Source organism: Lygodium microphyllum, chromosome 16, assembly GCF_053477565.2.
Source record: "Lygodium microphyllum isolate KBCC chromosome 16, Lygodium_microphyllum_v1.1.10, whole genome shotgun sequence".
NCBI lineage: Eukaryota > Viridiplantae > Streptophyta > Polypodiopsida > Schizaeales > Lygodiaceae > Lygodium > Lygodium microphyllum.
In genome coordinates this window covers 14,431,787-14,449,830 of record NC_141150.1, presented here as the reverse complement: position 1 = coordinate 14,449,830, position 18,044 = coordinate 14,431,787, and positions in this window count along the sequence as shown.

Sequence of the window (18,044 nt, the reverse complement as noted above, 5' to 3'; positions counted from 1 at the left end):
CGTACCTCTGGACTCATTCTAGCACTTGCCTCTTGATTGAGTCATTCATCAGGGGGTTGGCTCCAACCAGTTGGTCTGTACTCAATAGAATAGAATCAGCAGGCAACTTTAGTCTCTGGAGGATTCTCTGGCCAATATCTCTTCTACTTCCTTCTTTTCATCATCTCTAAATTCAGCTTTCAAACCACTACAGAGGGGGAGATATTCCGTTCTGAAAGTATCATAACTCATTCTTCTTAGGATCGTTGTTGTGCCATCATTATAATAATGCTAGCTTCTGAGGATTTCAACAGTGTATGTTGAAAAACACTCTGTCTACCAACTTCCAGTGGGTTGCTAATTTAACAAATAGAAGGTTGTTAGTGTATCAACCATCCCACGTATCTCGCTGTTGAGCATCCACGAACAAATTCCAACTCTCTTATTTCTTGTTTTTGTGAACCTCCACAAACCACAACTCCTAAAGCTTCTTCACGATCTCTCACTTGATGATGTCTGGAAACTTATCAATGAACGCCAAATCTTCCATGGATGGCCATTCTCTATATTTCTGCTCTTCAATTTGTTCCCAAACTATTTACCACCAAGATGCATGTCTCTGTTGCTTCAACAGGAAGAGGAAATAGTCCACCACATAGAGCTTGCATCATGATGATAATATGTTTCTGCCATTGTGGGATGAACTTCTTGTAGAAAGTGGCTTTGGCAATAAGAATCTCCAACTCTTCAATGGAAGAAGGAACTTTACAAGCATCCATTGAATTTTCCTCTTCTTGGTAATGCCATGTCCTTCATTTTCAGCCTCTTCTGATGCTTGTTGATGGCAAGCTTCCCCGACTGTGCACCAAAATGACAGCAACCCATGAACATAATCAACCACAAAACCAGGGACAAAGTACACAAAATCTATGTGTATGGCTCTGCCATTAATCTCAAAACTGAAAAGAAACCACAAATCTCTCTTTTAATAATGAACCGATTTGTCATCTTCATCATCTTCATCCATAGCTTTAGCCATTATGCAAGAACAAAAGGGAAAATAGAAATTTTTGCACAAAAGATAGAGGAGAGAGGAGAGAGAAAAAAAAATTGGCACCATCAAAAGGGAGAATATGCGATTGGAGAAGAGAGAGGGAAGGGAAAGAGGCACATAACCAGTCGTGCACTCCACCCCACCTCTTCCCCAAAAAGCACACCCCTTCGTATTTTATTATTTCTTTGAATTTTTTGATACATTTGATATTATAAGGCCTTTGGATTTTAATTTTGAGTATTCCTACCCTTTACAAATGCATGCATGTAACACTTGAAAGCATACCATTGACTTTAATAGATGTGGCCCGCCCTCCCCCTTATGTGGGATATTATTTTAGTGATTTTGTAACAATGTAGTATTATTCTCCTGAGAAAAAATGAAAAAATGATGTATACTTGGATTCTGTTGTGCCTTGTTTTTATGCTTCTTTTGAGTGTCATCAATCATGTAGAAGGCCTTAGGATTGGTGGACAAGCCAAAGAAGAGGCCAAAGAGATATGACTACAGGATGCTAGGTATGGATAAGAGGAAAGTTTACACGAACGATGGAATCAACTTGGCTGATATTCTTGAGTCCACCATCAGACTACAAAAGCAAAGATGGTCCACATCTGTTCTTGAGTCAAATATATAACACCCTTATGAACATAATACGAGTACCCTTGCTTGAAAGCCTTGTGACAAATGCCCTAGATGAGGTAAATTGGAAGGCTTCTGTTCAAAAAATAATCTAGGCATCAACAAAGGTGTTAGTAATAGCTCTAAGGGCAGCAGGAGGAGAGTCTCCAGCTACAACAACAAAGTCTGAGAGGAAAAAACTAGTATCCAAGGTGTTGATCGAGGGTTCGAATGGGTATTGATGGCCATAATACAGGAAGTTGTAGGAGAGATGGAAAGAGAAGAAGTAGTGGAGGAGACCCCTGAACAATCTCACCAACCCTTGAAGAAGAGCATCGCTCTCCCACTCCAGTGAGCCCTCATGTTTCATTCTCAACAGGTAATATGGGGGATGAAGAATTCAATAGAGTTTAGCAACAAGAGGAGGCAAAACAAGCTGCTAAGAAGAGAGAAGTCAACCACCCCACCTAATAAAGCAAGAAACCTCTAGTGAAAGGACATTCATCAAACAATGGGGCTCAAAGCCATCAAGCCAAGGGGAAAGAACAAGAATCATGCTGAAAATTCCTATAAGGAGAACTAGGTCCACCACTGAAGAAAATAAAGGATCACAAAAGGTTGAAGAAGAATCCATGAAACTTGAAGAGGAACACAAAAAGAAACAAGAGGAAGAGGAAGAAAGATTGAGATAAGCGAAGGAGGAGATAGCTCTTGCCATTATAAGATCAATGGAGTAACCCTCTTAATCTCAAGAGTTAGCCATGATGTGCCCCACATGAGAGGACATGTGTAATACATCATAAATGCCTTAGTGTAGGGTAGGCTAGGGTTAAGTATAAAAGATGGAGATGTAACATGGGAAGTATCTTTTTACCATTTTACAAACATTACATGTTTGAGGTCTCAACCTTCCACCATCTAAGAGGGTGAATACTCTTGGCCACCATAGCTTGGGGTGAATACCATGCTGTAGCCACTCATCATTTGATTCTCAACCAACATTGGTAATATCATTTCATGCCTAGCCACCTTGGCTAAGGTTTCTTGGCATTTTATATCTATTTCTTGTATTTTCAGTTTAATGGCTTGCTGTGGGAATTACCTTCTTTACATTGGTATCAGAGCACAAATTTGATCCAATGGGAAGGTCATTTTCATGGTGAATCTAGTTATAGTTTAGGCACAAAGTAACTGGAGGACAAGAATTAGCCACAAGATTGGATTCAATTAAAACCGTGACTAGTTAAGGTCTCTGCAGTAAACCTCGACTAAATTTGATGGCCTTGAAGAATGTCTGAAGAAATAATGGCAGATTCATGGTCATTTTGGTGGTATGCGATCAATTTTGGACCATTTTGAAGGATCATGGTCTTAACTGAAGCCTAAACAGGGTTTATAGAGGTTAAATCATGGTTATTTTTTGGAGCAAGCTTTTTTTTTCATCTTTCCAAGCTTCTTGCTAAAAACTGCCATGGATATCTCTGCTCATTTCTCTTTGCCATGGCCATATCTCTTCATGAGACCTTCAAAGAATGATTCCTGAGGTCTTAAGCAACCTGGGGACTACCTATTTGGCCAAGTATCATCAGTTTTTGAATCACGTGGAGTAGAAGGAAGGGCTGGAAAGTTTGTGCCATTTTTTTGGTGCTCCTTGCTACCTGATTATTCAGCAATCTCCTTCATCACTGAGCTTCTCCTTCATTTTTTGGATCATTAGCATTCATGTCATGAAGTACCTACACTCTGTTGCTTGATCTTTCACTCTCCTTCAGGCCTCAAGCTTCTTTCATGACCCTAGCTATGGCTAAAATTGGACAGCATGAAGAATCCTTCAGTTTCTTGAAGATTTGGCCTCTTCTTGACTTCTTCTAGCTTCCTAATAGCAAGGTCAAGCATCTATATCAAGCATTGGACTGACATTGAGAAAAAATTGGAGCTTCCAAGCAAGATTGAAGCATTTTCTTCATCTTAGATTGGGGAAAAATAGGGCAGTCATTTGTAATATCTCCGCATAATAAAAGTTAGTTGGTTGGTTCGTAAGTTAGTTAGTCAATTAATAAGTTAGTAAGATTACTAACTAAAGACTAACTAAGGTAAAAACTAACTAACATTAATTATTGATAATTTTTATTTAATTTAAAATATTTTATTTAGAAAAATCAAGAGTCGTAAATTCGATATTTTTCTCGAATTGGCAAAGACCGTAGCTACCCTTCACGTAAATTACAAGGTGAACGAGACTTATGAGTTATATTAATCACTAAGTTCATGTGTATAGTTTGAAAGGTCCAAAAATATTAGATTTTGGGCAAAGCTAGTATATTTTAGATATTATCATTAAAAAAAAGATATGGAGATTTTTAGAACTAGATGTCATTTAAAAGAAAAGACAAGTGATATTTTAGTTAGTTTGAAGATTTTATAAAAAGAAAAATAAAGAGAAGTGACTGGCGAAATCGCGCACGGCTGCGATCACAGTTTACAGGCAGTAGACAGCACTTCGAACAGAGAAAAGAAGAAAGAGTGAAATGAGAGCTTTCTAATCAAGTGTCTTGGGGTTTTACCCCCCTTTCGGAGCCAATGGAACCATCAGATTTATGATCTGAGCATCAGATCACTGATCTTTCCAAGATCCCCCTCCACAAAGAGCTCCACTTCTCAACCACAAGCCCTCTTCTCTAATTCACTATAAATACGGGGCATGGGAGAGGCATAGAAAGCATAAGGAGACACCGAGAGGCTGTGAGAGAGAGGTAGAGAGAAGGATACCCCTCCAAGAGATTGTGAGGAAGAGCTTGAAAGAGAGCTTGAGAGAGAGAGAGAGAGAGAGAAGAGTCACCCCGAGAGGCTGCAAGGAAGAGAATTAACTCAATTCCCTCTATCTCGATCCTCGACTAAACCATCTTCTCTTACGCTCTCCCATCTTGAATCTATTCTACCTTCTTAATCTCTTGAGTCTATTTGCGGACGATGGCCTCCAAGCAAAGAATGTCGCGTGTGGATGACAATCCTGCAACCAGCAAAAAGGCTTCGGGCAAAGGCATCACCGTCAATCCAACTGCGGTTCCGGTCGTAAGTAATGTATTTTCAAATTGATTGATGCTTGCTTTGATTCTCGTATGAGATACGTTAGGCCCATACTATTGCACGAGTATAGGTAATGGGAAAGGATAAATTCATCTCGCTTGCTCGGAAGATGGGGTTTGTGAAGTGCACATATCAAGGGAAGATAATTGCACCTAGTTACATATGACTTATATGCTAGTAGAGCAATTACAAGGAAGAATTAGTCAAGCGTTATGAATGGCATAGTCGCCAAAAGAACGACATTAAAAGATTGGGCATAGAAATGCTAGATTAAAATATAGTCAAGGGTTATAGATAGCATAATTGCTAAAGAATATGACATTAAGAATCATGAATGGAGAAGTACTAGTTTAAAGTTTAGATACTTCAAAAGTACTTAGCCTAACAGGCCAAATACTAAGAAAAACTAGATTCTAGGTCAATGCGAGGCCTATTGGAGTCTAATTACTTGAGATCATCTCGCACTTATCTTATCAAGTATTTATACGTTATGCCTATAACATGTTTGATATATGAGGATAAATTTCTAGTTACCTCATGACTTGACTAAGAGCTAGTACAAGAAATTGATCATAAGGGTTAAAAACTAGGATGTCTTGAGATCCGTTGGATAAGGATGACTTTTGCCAATCCAAATTCAGGGTTGGGTTATCAATCAAGGTAAGTGACCTATAGAACTTACATCATGAATAGTGTTTGAACCCTTAACATATGCCCTAGCCGAAGGAAGAAAGTGTTAAGAACATGTTTGCATGGTATTGCTCTTAGATCCCAAGGGAGAGAGCAAATATACGATGGAAATGTTATATCGTCCATTCTTGCATTGTTTGGAAAGAATGCAATTGGTTTTGTTGATTGATCGAACAACATCCTAAATGTTTTCACATTCAATTGGTTGTTAGTTATTGTTTGGATGATTATTCCAAGTGCTTGTGATTTATGGTAAATGCATGGCAAGGGTCTGTGATGACAAGTCGCCATGGGATTAAAGGAATGTTTTCTTGGAAAATGATATTAGGCTGATTGCCTTGTTTGTGCTTGATTCTTAAAGGATTTAATTAAGGAAGGATATATTGTACGGGTGGATCACCTCCATGGTCGCACCGTGTATTAACCCGAAAGGGCACTGCTCGATTCACGGGCCGAAGGTCGAGTGGTGAAAAGGCCAACCATGGGAATGAAGTTTCACTCCTAGACAGCTTGTGGGTCAGTTGGAGCTCTGGACACCCCTTGCTAGGTCAAGAATGGAGTTGAAGACCTCCGTGGCCCCCAACATCTGGGCATGTTGGGAGATCCTATTCTAGATAAAGGATTGAGTTTTTGGTGCCATGTGAATTGGACCAGTTACTTCTGCATGGCAGAAGGGATACTTCTGTTGGACAGAAGCGAAACATAATTTCTCCTGTATGGGCGGGAGACAAAGATTAACTTGAAGATAAGTTAAGGAACTTGTTTGATCTTGTTTGTCAATAGATTGCTTTGCTCTGTTTTCGTGTCTGTGCTATAATTTACGCGAACGAACCTTGTTCCCTAAAAGGCTTAATTAATGAAGCTGATTTTAAGTGTCACACATAAATGTGGTAGGACCTAATTAGAAAACTAAAGCTATTAAGGGAAGCGGGTGGGCGGAATCCCCGACGGGTCCGTCCTACGGCAGGGTGGTCCCAGAGAACTGGGAGGCTTCTCACAAGTTTTTATCGTCATTCGACCTTTAGGTATTGATAGGTTAGAACCCGATTCATGCCGTTTTAGGGGACCGGAATGGGACTATGCCCTATGGGCAGAGAGGTTGAGCAACGCATCCCTCTCGTTTCCCATTCTCTTTGAACCAAGTGCGGCATAGATCTGCTTCGGGTTGGGTATCTCTGCGTAAAGTAGGATGTCCAATACCCGATGCTAGAATGCTAACAGGAGACCTTGACAACTAGGAACCCAAATTTCAGGTCGATCCTAGTGGGTTCGGTCGTGAACGTTCCGTTGCGAGGCGGATTCGGGAAACCCTAGGCGACAAAACTCGGAACATTCCCTTGGAGTGCCGGGCAGCGACGCTTAGATTCGTTTCTCGATAGACCGCTAAAAGAGTGCCTAGAACGCGGATGGGCGGGCACCTCACATCATTCATCAAATCTTGCTTCATTGAGGCTTCAATTCATGGAGCTTTTGTTGTCTACAACCCCAAGAAGGTTCAATTGAAGGTATTTCTTAAAGATTGGGCTTACATTGAAGAATTTCTTCAAGATTGAAGGCATTTTCAGCCTTTGAACATGGCAATGTCTAAAAATTCATGGAATCCTTGATTTTAACAAGAATTTACACTCTTCAAAGTTCAAAGGATCTTCTCCAACAAGCTATTGTAGACTTCTATCAAATCATTGATTTCTTTTGATTGAATTGGAGAAATCTTATTGATCGGGAGCTGAAGATTACATGGAAGCAATCATATTGGACAAAGCTTTCTTGAAGTTGGTCATATGATATGAAATCTTGATCTATTGATAGTGGTTTATGTTAAATGTTAATTGGTTGGATTCATCTACTACTCTTCATCAACATTAAAGAGGTAATTCTATTGCTTTCAACTTAATCTCTCTTTTCATCCAATTGTTGAACCAGTCCCATTGTTCATAAGAGAGATTGAGTGTAATAGAACCTCTTTATTCCCATTGAAGAGCATGTAGAATTCAGTCTAGCACTAATTATGATTGCTTGATAAATTTATTTCTTGCCCATTCAAATGTTGATGCTTAATTGATTGCATAAATGCTACTCACTGCCTACTTAACTTGGATTTTTGTTGGATGATTGAACATTGATGCTATAGGACTAAAATAATGATGAAAATGGTAAGTGGGAATATTGTAAAAATAGTGAGTCACTGCAAAAAGATGATGCCCTATCCATAGCCCTTTGAATTCAATCGTTTCCCAATACCCACTTGCATTTCATTAAAGAATTTAAAGGCTTTTTCAGTCAATGCATAGCATCCTTGTTTGATTAGCCATTAGAATGTACTTCCCATGTTGGTTTCCTCCGCGAGGAGAAAGCGGACGCCAGGTGAGTTGGGAAGACAAAAGAGAGGTGACCCTCCCTTCCTGATTAAGACCCTAAAGGGGTGCACAACCCAGCTTGAGGCGACCCTCCCTTCCTGATTAAGACCCTAAAGGGGTGCACAACCCAGCTTGAGGTGGAACTTTGCACACCCCTCTTGTCTTGAAGCCCATGCAATTTTCAAATTTATGTGCAACTACATTCCCCATTATCAAAATTTCGCACTAGTATAGCATTGATCAGCCATATTCAGGGTTCCATAAGTGGTTGAAGGTCCATTAGAAGAGGTGCAGGGCATCTCCTATTTTTAAGGTACCTACAGGTGTTGGATAGAGTTTTTTTTACAGATCAAACATCATGTATATATCAATCTATAGGTTATTCTTGAGCCCTACAGGTGCTCCATAACCCTCTTCTAGTTTCTACAATGATTTATAAGGATTTCCTCCACTCAGGGTATTCCTACAGTGTCAAACATGGTACTTACAGGTGGTGGACAGGTTGTAGAAAACTCCTGTTCTTTCAGACCTGAATATTCAATCACAATTTTTTTTATCCTAATTCAAATTGAGAACTTGATAGCTCTATTTGAAAAGGGGATCCTAATATTTGATTTGAATCAAAAATTTTGGCAATCCAATATCAAGAGCTCAAGTTATTGTTGATCTTTTGACACTAGGTATACTGAGACATCACCCAGACAACATACAGGGGAATACTATTTGACATTGTTCCACTCAAAGTATCCAACCCAAGTCTATATCTTTTGAAATATGGTATATTCCCATATAATAAGATTCCCGTAGAGCTATTAACCATTAGGATTGGTGCCATATTCTGAGAGAAACAAGGGATTAAGTGACAAATTGTCTACTACTACATCGCTGTCTCCTAATGGCCAGGAATAAGAAGAAAGATCCCATTACTGAGGCATTGAATGATGGTGTCAGGGACTTTCAAGAGGATCAAAACTACACAAATGAAGCCCATAATGTTGATCAAATATATGAAGAATTAAGCATTGGGATTGCTTACAGCACACATCAAGGACAACATGACATACATGAAGAGCATGCAGGTAATGATTATCTTTTATTGTCAAAAGATTTGGGACATGTCAATGAAGTCCTTTCTAAGGATTTGAAGACTTTGATTGAAGGCTTAACATATACGAATCAAGGTTTGTTGCAAAGGGATGACACAAGTAAACCAAGGAATCTCTAATCTGTAGTAAAGCAACAAATCTTTATTCCACGAACTCATCTCAGCCATAAAGGAAATTGGAAGCAAGCCACAAAGGGAACCTCAAACTATTGAAGACTCCCATGCAATTCCCTTTGTTGGTAATCCTTCCCATCCAAGCAAAGACAAGTCTTAGCCAATTATGCACACTTTTGAAAGGGGAACCATCTAGAGTGAGGGGCAACCATCATCCTTCACAAATTCATGGCATTCATGTTTAAAAACCAGAGTTGCAGCATTGGAATGTGTGCACAAGAGGGAGAAGAGAGCTCAAAGTACAAAAACAAAATCTTGCTTACTAAGTTGCTTAGAGTACAACTTGGGTGCACTCTCCCACACTTGATAGTGACCCATAGGCTATTTATATAGCCCTTGCCAAGCTAGGGTTAGGGTTTCCCTTGCCCTTAGGGCTATTCACACTTATCTACCGTTATACTCCCTTGGTTTTAGTGGGTTCCTATGCCTGCCTTCTAACACCCCCCCTCAATGCCAGGGTGGCATTGGATTACAAACCATGTAAGAGGTTCCCCCCCTTCTTGGGATGCCTTTATAAATCAGGCTTACAAGGCTGTTTTAGGTAGATGATTTAAATAGTCAAAATAGTCGATCTTCAGATGGATTGGAGGCATAGTTGGCCACCAATTCTTTGGGTATATCAGGAGTGTTGGGGAATTTACTAGTGATATGCCCTGTCTTTTTGCAGTTGTTACATTTCATCTTCTCGAGATACTTCTTCCAGCAGTTGTTTACAATATGTCTTTTTTTCTTACAGAAAGAACATCTAGTGAGAGTTATATGAACCAATACTTGATCACAGGAATTTGAAGTTGCTTGACTGTTGCTGCTTTCTTTGTGGTTCCTCTTTTCTCCATCCAAACAGGATTGAATGGTACTTGCCAATGTAGGATCTGGAATGTTGGTCAGAGTGGTTACAAGAGTAGGAAACACCTATTTTACAGCTTTTAGGAGAATAGCAATAGCATCTTCTTCATGTATTGGAGCTTGTACAGAGGCAAGTTGTGCCATAAGTCCCTTTATATGAGAGATGAATTTTCCCAAATCTTCTCCTAATCGATATTCCAAGCTAAAGAATTCAATTTTAAGGAAGATTTTAGTATTTTTTCCAGTGGCTCCATAGAGCTTTTCAAGCTCATCCCATTTTTCTTTAGCAGTGTTTAGTTGATCAACATGATGAATCAGGGATTCATCTAAGTGTAACATTATGATTGCTTGAGCACGTTGGTCATCCTCTATATCAACCAGATTTGCAGAGTTTACAGCTCTACTACCTTGAATGAGAGGCCAATACCCTCTCTCCATCATTTTGTATTTTATAAGTACCTGCCATGGGTGGAAATCTTTACTATCAAACTTTCGAATTTGAGGATGGACATCAGCATATGTTGTGGTCATTGGGAAGGTCTTACCACTTGTTAGGACAAGGGCAATGTCTAGTCCCTTACAAACTTTCCACTGAATGCGGAAGCAAATCAGATAATTTGAAATCAAAGTTGCAATGAAGAGAAAGGCTGAAAATCATATAAATGTAATATTTCAAAGTATGACTGTGGTGGTCCTTTCTTATGTGCAAACTTCTTCCACAGTTTAATAGTCTTTTTAGGTTTTAATGAAGTAAACCTAGACTGGACTTCAGGCTCCTCCTTGTGGTATGGCTTAGTGGATGAAGCTTGTGTTGGACAAGGTTGGTCTATGATCTCAATGCTTGTTGTTGATGATTTTGAGGAGAGTACAATGACACTCATGCTTTTGATTTCATTGACTAGTGTACTTGAAAAAAAGTCACTCACGGTATGCAATACACTTCTAGTGTATGATGGTCTATGTGTTAATTGTACACATAACCTTACAAAAATATACAAAGAGGAATAAAAAACTCACTAGATTTTAGTGAATGCCCAGCAAGCAAATGATTAGATGATTCATGATTAGTGCTTAGAAACACTATTGTTAAGCTTAGTGAAGTGCTTGAATGGAATCCGGTTGAAAGTTGGCTTCCCAATGCTTAGTGATGTCCATTGAGCATGCCCATGAGCTTTAGAATCTAGAATAGGCTTCAAAGACTATGCTTTAGTGATTAGAATCACTGTTAATGAAGCTCAGAGTGAAAAAATGACAAAATGTCAAGCTTAGAGCTTGTTGGCTATGGCTACCTCAAAATACACAGTTAGGGTTTGGCAGAGATCTCTCTCTGTGGGAGGAATTTCCAAGAACCCTTGTAGATGAGGATAGCCCATTAGGGGGGCTATCAAAGCACCAAGATAGTTGCTGGGATCGCATCACCTGCTGTGTGTACAACAGTACAAATTTCACGCTATAAAAAACTGCGCCTGTTTCTGGGAATCACGCAATGCCGGGCTCTGACGTGGACAATGTCGGGGGTAGACCTGACGAGGAGCTATGCCCTGATGTGGGGAAGAGATCTCTAGAGAAAGCACAGGCTGATATGGCCTCCTTTGTCCTCCCCAAGTCCTCCAATGGAGGTAGGTTGCAGGCAGTTATGGAGGAAAGAATGATAAGATGAAGGAGGTAAAGGCTCATGTGCGTTTAGTGTGATAGCTGAGGCTAAGGGAAGCTAAGGAGATCAGAGATGGCTCTGATACCATGTTTAAAAACCAGAGTTGTAGCATTGGAATGTGTGCACAAGAGGGAGAAGAGAGCTCAAAGTACAAGAACAAAATCTTGCTTACTAAGTTGCTTAGAGTACAACTTGGGTACACTCTCCCACACTTGATAGTGACCCATAGGTTGTTTATATAGCCTTTTCCAAGCTAGGGTTAGGGTTTTTCGTGCCCCTAGGGCTATTCACACTCATCTGCCCTTATACTCCCTTGCTTATAGTGGGTTCCTATGCCTGCCTTCTAACAATTCATACCCCAAGGCATTTGTTTAGCAGCCCAAAAGATAATCATAGACATGAAGGGGAACAAGACAACACTCAATGGGATAATGATTATTATGGATGTGACCCCTTCTACAAGAATTTTTATCATCAGCCCTCAAATGCATAAAAATGAAATGCAGTCAACAATCAAGTTCATGAAAGTGGAAGGCATGATGAGCGAAGATCAGCTCATGACATCCCAAAGCAAGAGCATGTTTCAAATGGACAATCTTCATCTCATGGTTTTGGACCACCTACTCTCAGGAAAAATTCATGGAGACAACATTCTCATGGGCAGTCATCTTACAATGAAAAAGAATATAAGGAAAATATCAATATCACTAATTTCAAAGGAGATAATGCTTCACCTTTGGAATGGGAGGAGTGGATCAATAAGCTTGAGTTGTATTTCACCCTTTATCCTAGAATTGAAGAAGCCAATATTTATTTTGCGGCTCTTCATCTTAAAGGTTACGCCCATACTTGGTGACACACAAGATTGGGCTTTGACTCCTGGGAGGAGTTCAAGCAAGCAATGATTGATGTCTTTATGTCTCCTTTGGAAAAAGAAAGGCTTCAAAGAAGATGGTATGCATGCGCTCAAAGAGGAATGTCCGTTAGAGACTATTCCAACACCTACTTGAATGTCTCCATGTATGTTGAAGGCATTTCAAATTTTACTAAGCTAAATAAATACATTTTTGGTCTTGACCCTACCCTATCATCATAGATAGGAGCTCAACAACCAAAAACATTACATGAGGCCATACAATTGGATGAAAGATATTCCTTGAAGTACAAGAGAGATGCATGAAATTTCCAACAAAAGAGTATGGGCAATAATATTTTCAATCAACCTACAAAGTATGGGCAAGTTTTCAGCCATCAAGGGACTCTTTTAGGCAAGAAAATAGAGGTTATAACAGTCAAAGTGGTTATAACAGCAAAGCACCAACATTTGCCACTATTTATGCCTCTAAACAAGGTGAAAATTTTGTATAGAAATAGGCGCAAACTTTCAGAAATGTGGTTGAGGCAAGATGTACTTTTTCAAGAGCTGAAAATGCTCCTAAATTGCCCCAAAACAGTTCTACTATCAACTTTCTTCCTCACGACAAGCTTAGAGAAATGCATGCAAAAGGATTATGCTTCAAATGTGGGGAGAAGTGGTCACAAGTTCATAAGCTGAAGTGTAAAGCTAAGAACTCAAAAATCAACATGGTGATCACTCAAGATGTGGAAGTTTAAGAAGAAGAAGATCAAGAGAGGAATTTACTGCATGTTAATGCATGCCCAATGGTTGAAGAGATTCATGAAGAAGAGCATGCCACCAATGAAGAATTTTATGATCCCATGGATGGATTTCCATTTTATCTAGGTGGCACTCATGATTCTCATGCTTCCTTGTGTACCATCTCACATGATGCATGGAATGGTTGCAAGGGAAAAAATACACTTAGACTCAAAGGTTTCATTAGTGGCAAGGTTGCACATATTTTAGTGGATACGGGAAGCACTCATAGCTTCATCAACACCAAATATTTTGAATGGGCTGAAGTTGCTACCCATTGGTATGGATTCTTCCTTGCAGATACAAGTTGCCAATGGTGCATATGAGTCTAGTAAAGAAGTGTGTCCATGTACTTCAATTGAGTTATCGCCCTCTTGCACAATAAATGTAGACTTGATCACTTTGGATATGGAGCCTATTAACACTGTCATTGGATGTAATTGGCTGAAAACACTTGGCAAATTCACCTTAGACTTGGAGTAAATGATAATGGGATTTAATTGGCAAGGACAGCACATAGAGTTGAAAGACATATACCACAAACAAATAGAACTCATCTCCATGAAGAAATTGCAAAAAGAAATCAATGTCAAGTCATGCATCTTCACTCTTTTGCTTGCAAAAGTAGATGAAGGGAAATCAACAAATCAGTCTCATCATCTTCTTCAAAGAAAAGGTATCCAAGATTGGAAGAGCTATTAGAGGAATACAAGGATTTATTTCAGCCACCATCATCTTTACCTCCAAAGCGAGAGGTTGACAATCCTATTGATTTGTTGCCTAACACAAAGCCCATCAACAAACCTCCCTATCCCTTGTCCAAGTTTGAAAGGGAAGAAGTGGAGCAAAAAGTCAAAGAATTGTTGCAAATGGATTTCATTCAGCCAAGTCAATCACCGTTTGCCTCTCCTATGCTCTTGGTTAAAAAGAAGGATGGATCATTTCGCATGTGTATTGATTATCGGGATTTGAAAAAGTCAACGGTCAAGAATAGGTATCCTATTCTCCGAATTGATGATCTTTTGGATGAGCTTAAAGATGCAAAGGTCTTCACTGAAATAGATCTTCAATTGGATTATCATCAAATTTCGAATGAAGGAAGGAGAAGAGTTCAAAACAGCCTTTAGGATTAAAAGAGGGTTATACCACTTCTTGCTTATGCCATTTGGGCTTTCCAATGCACCCACTACTTTATCAAGCCTCATGAATAAAATATTGCAGCCCTTCTTGTTCAAAACAGTCCTTGTTTTCTTTGATGACATATTAATCTATAACAAATCCAAGAATGAGCATTTGAAGCATATTTGAGAGGTATTTGACACATTACGAAGACACACACTCTTTGCCAAGATGACAAAGTGTTCTTTCATGAAAAATGAAGTTGAATACTTAGGTCATGTTGTGGGAGAGCAAGGCATTAGAGTGGACCCAAATAAGGTAAAATGTGTTAAAGAATGGCCTACTCCTATGAATGTAACCTCTTTGAGAGGATTCCTTGGGTTATCATCCTTCTATAGGAGGCTCATCAAGAATTATGCTCATGTGGTGGCTCCATTGACAGATAGACTAAAAAAGGAGGCTTTCTTTTGGGACTCCATCATTGATCAAAGTTTCAATGAGCTGAAATCTCGTCTAATTTTAGCAAGCACCCATCCTTGTATGCCCGGATTTCTCTAAGGAGTTTTATCATATGTGCGGATGCTAGTGGAAGAGGAATTGGGGCTGTTTTATGTCAAGACCATGGAGTCATAGCTTATAAGAGCCAAAAGATTGATAACAAGGAGTGTGAATTACATGTTTATGAGCAAAAGATATTAGCAATATTGCATGCTATCAAAAAGTGTCATCATTACATCTATGGCAGCCATTTCAAGGTCAAAAGCGATCATTGTGTGCTGAAATACTTCCTTTCACAACCAAATTTATCTCCCAAGCAACGAAGATGGTTAGCTACTCTTCAAGCATATGACTTTGAGATATCTTATATGGCTGGAAAAGACAATGTGGTGGCAGATGCCTTATCAAGAATGTGGGCATGTTCTATCTCTACTATTTGAACCGTGCATAAGGATTGGATCCATGACATCCAAGAAGAGTATTTGCTTGATGAGCAAGCATCAAAGATGATGAAGGAATTTCAGCAAGGTAAAGGAGAAGAGTATCCCAATTTCAAATGGCACAACGAGTCTTTTATGGTATCATGGTAGAGTCTACTTGACACCACAATATTCTTTTAAAGACCGAATCTTGCATGAGATGCACTCTTTGCCTTTAGTGGGACACCCATGGATTGTTCAAAACATTTGATAATATCCATAAGAGTTTTTATTGGAAGAGCATCTGGAGGGATATTAAGAATTATGTTATGCAATGTCTTCAATGTCAACAAAATAAAGACTCCTCTCTTCTACTCGGTGGTTTACTTTAGCCACTTTCTATTCCTCAAGGCAAGTGGACTGATATTACAATGGATTTTATTGTGGGATTACCTACAACAAAGCATGGGTGGAATAACATTTATGTGGTGGTGGGTTGGTTGCCTAAATTAGCTCATTTCATCCCTACCAAGGCTCAATTTACAACAAAGCAAGTGGTTGAACAATTCATGGAACATATTTTTAAGCTTCATGGTATGCCATTGAAAATAGTATCCAATCGTGATACTAAATTCATGGGAAGTTTTTGGAGGATTTTCTTCACTTCTATGGGAAAAATTTTGATTCCTAGCATGGTATATCATCCCCAAACTGATGGCCAAACAGAGCATGCCAATAAATGGTTGGAAGTTTATCTTCATCATTTTTTCCATGACACTCAAGCTTTGTGGGATCATTGGCTACATCTTACTAAATTTTGTTATAGTAACACTCATCATATGACCATTGGCATGTCTCCATTTAAAATGCTTTATGGATACAAAGTGCAAATATCTTCAGTTCTTTTTCATGAAGATGTAAATCCACAAGCCAATACTGAAGTTGAGAAAATAGAAGCACTTTTACATCAATGCAAGGAAAACATTAGGAAGGCACAAGATGTTATGAAGGCTTATGCTGATGAAAAGAGGAGACCTTTGGAGTTTGAAGAAGGAGATTTGGTATTTCTCAAAGTGCCTAAATCTAGGTATGCTTCTCTTAAAGGTGGTCATAATAAGTTGGCTCATCGTTACTATGGACCTCATCGTTACTATGGACCTTATCAAATTCTCAAACGAGTTGGTGAGCTTGCATACAAGCTTGATTTTCCTTGTTAAAAAAGGATTCATTCTACCTTCCATGTTTCCCAACTTAAGAAGTATGTGGGTCTAGCCATAAAGGTTCTAGAGGATTTACCTCCCATAGATGAAGATGGTCTCATCATTTATGAGCCTAAAAAGATTCTTGGCAAAAGAGAAAATGTTTTAAGGAATTGTTCACTATTGGAGTACCTTATTAAATGGTGAGGTTTGCCCATGGAGGAGTCTACTTGGAAACCATCATCATACCTTGATTCTTTTCCATGGCTTTTGCAAGAAATAGAGTAATATGTGAACATGCCAGCTTGATGTATTAAATTTTTGTCATAAAAATAATTGCTCTACAATCATCAAAATTGGATTTTTATGGCATGGCTAGATACTAGGGATTGTCCTCTACATTTCTATAGCTCATACATGGTGATTGGACATTTTTTCTTCAAGTTATGGCCATTCTTGTGTAGTAGCCTATTTTGGACAGTTTCTAGCAGTATATTCAAATTTCATACTCGTACTTCATTGACATATGAGGTCTTCTTCAGCTTGGAGTTTTGTTTCAGCATGGATTCATCACTTACAAAGCTATCCTTGTAAATTTTCCTAAAAATTTGTCCCAATTCTAGCTTTGAGAACAAAGCTCTTTTAGGCTGGGATGGCTTGTAATAAAGCATAAATGCCTTAGGCTAGGGTAGGCTAGGGTTAAGTATAAAAGGTGGAGATGTAACATGGAAAGTATCTTTTGCCATTTTACAAATATTACATGTTTGAGGTCTTAACCTCCCACCATCTAAGAGGGTGAATATTCTTGACCACTATAGCTTGGGGTGCATACCATGCTAGAACCACTCATCATTTGACTCTCAACCAACATTGGTAATATCATTTCATACCTAGCCACCTTGGCTATGGTTTCTTGGCATTTTATGTCTATTTCTTGTATTTTCAGTTTAATGGCTCGCTATGGGAATTAGCTTCTTTACAACATGCCAAGCACAAGTGCTATTATAGAAGAGATGAGACAAAGACCAGTAGTAGCAAAAGATAAGGAAAAGGCTCCTATGTATGGAATCCCACCAGTCATATCCCTGACAATCACTTCAATGCAATGAACCATGGAAAAGGCAGTCAATGAAAGTAATATAATGGCTGGGTGTAGTATATCATAAGCAAAGTGCAAGAGTTTGCACCTGCACCGAGCAAAGGAGATCCACTTGCAGGAAAAAAAAGGCTAGTAGTAGCAATAGCTGATGTAGAATCATGCCAAGGGTTGAAGGTACCCTGCCTAGAAGTATCTACTACTTCAGTGCCCTCAGCTATGTGCAACAGAGAAGAGTACGAAAAGCTAGTGAAAGAGCTTTAAAGCCAACATAACAAGATGAATGAAGAAAGAAAGGCCGCACTTGTGCCCAAGCTAAATGAAGAAAGAAATGCCTTCACAACCTACTACTTAGAAAAAAAAAAGCAAATGACCATAGCAACCATGACAAGATGAATGAAGAAAGAAAGGCCGCACTTGTGCCCAAGCTAAATGAAGAAAGAAATGCCTTCACAACCTACTACTTAGAAAAAACAAAGCAAATGACCA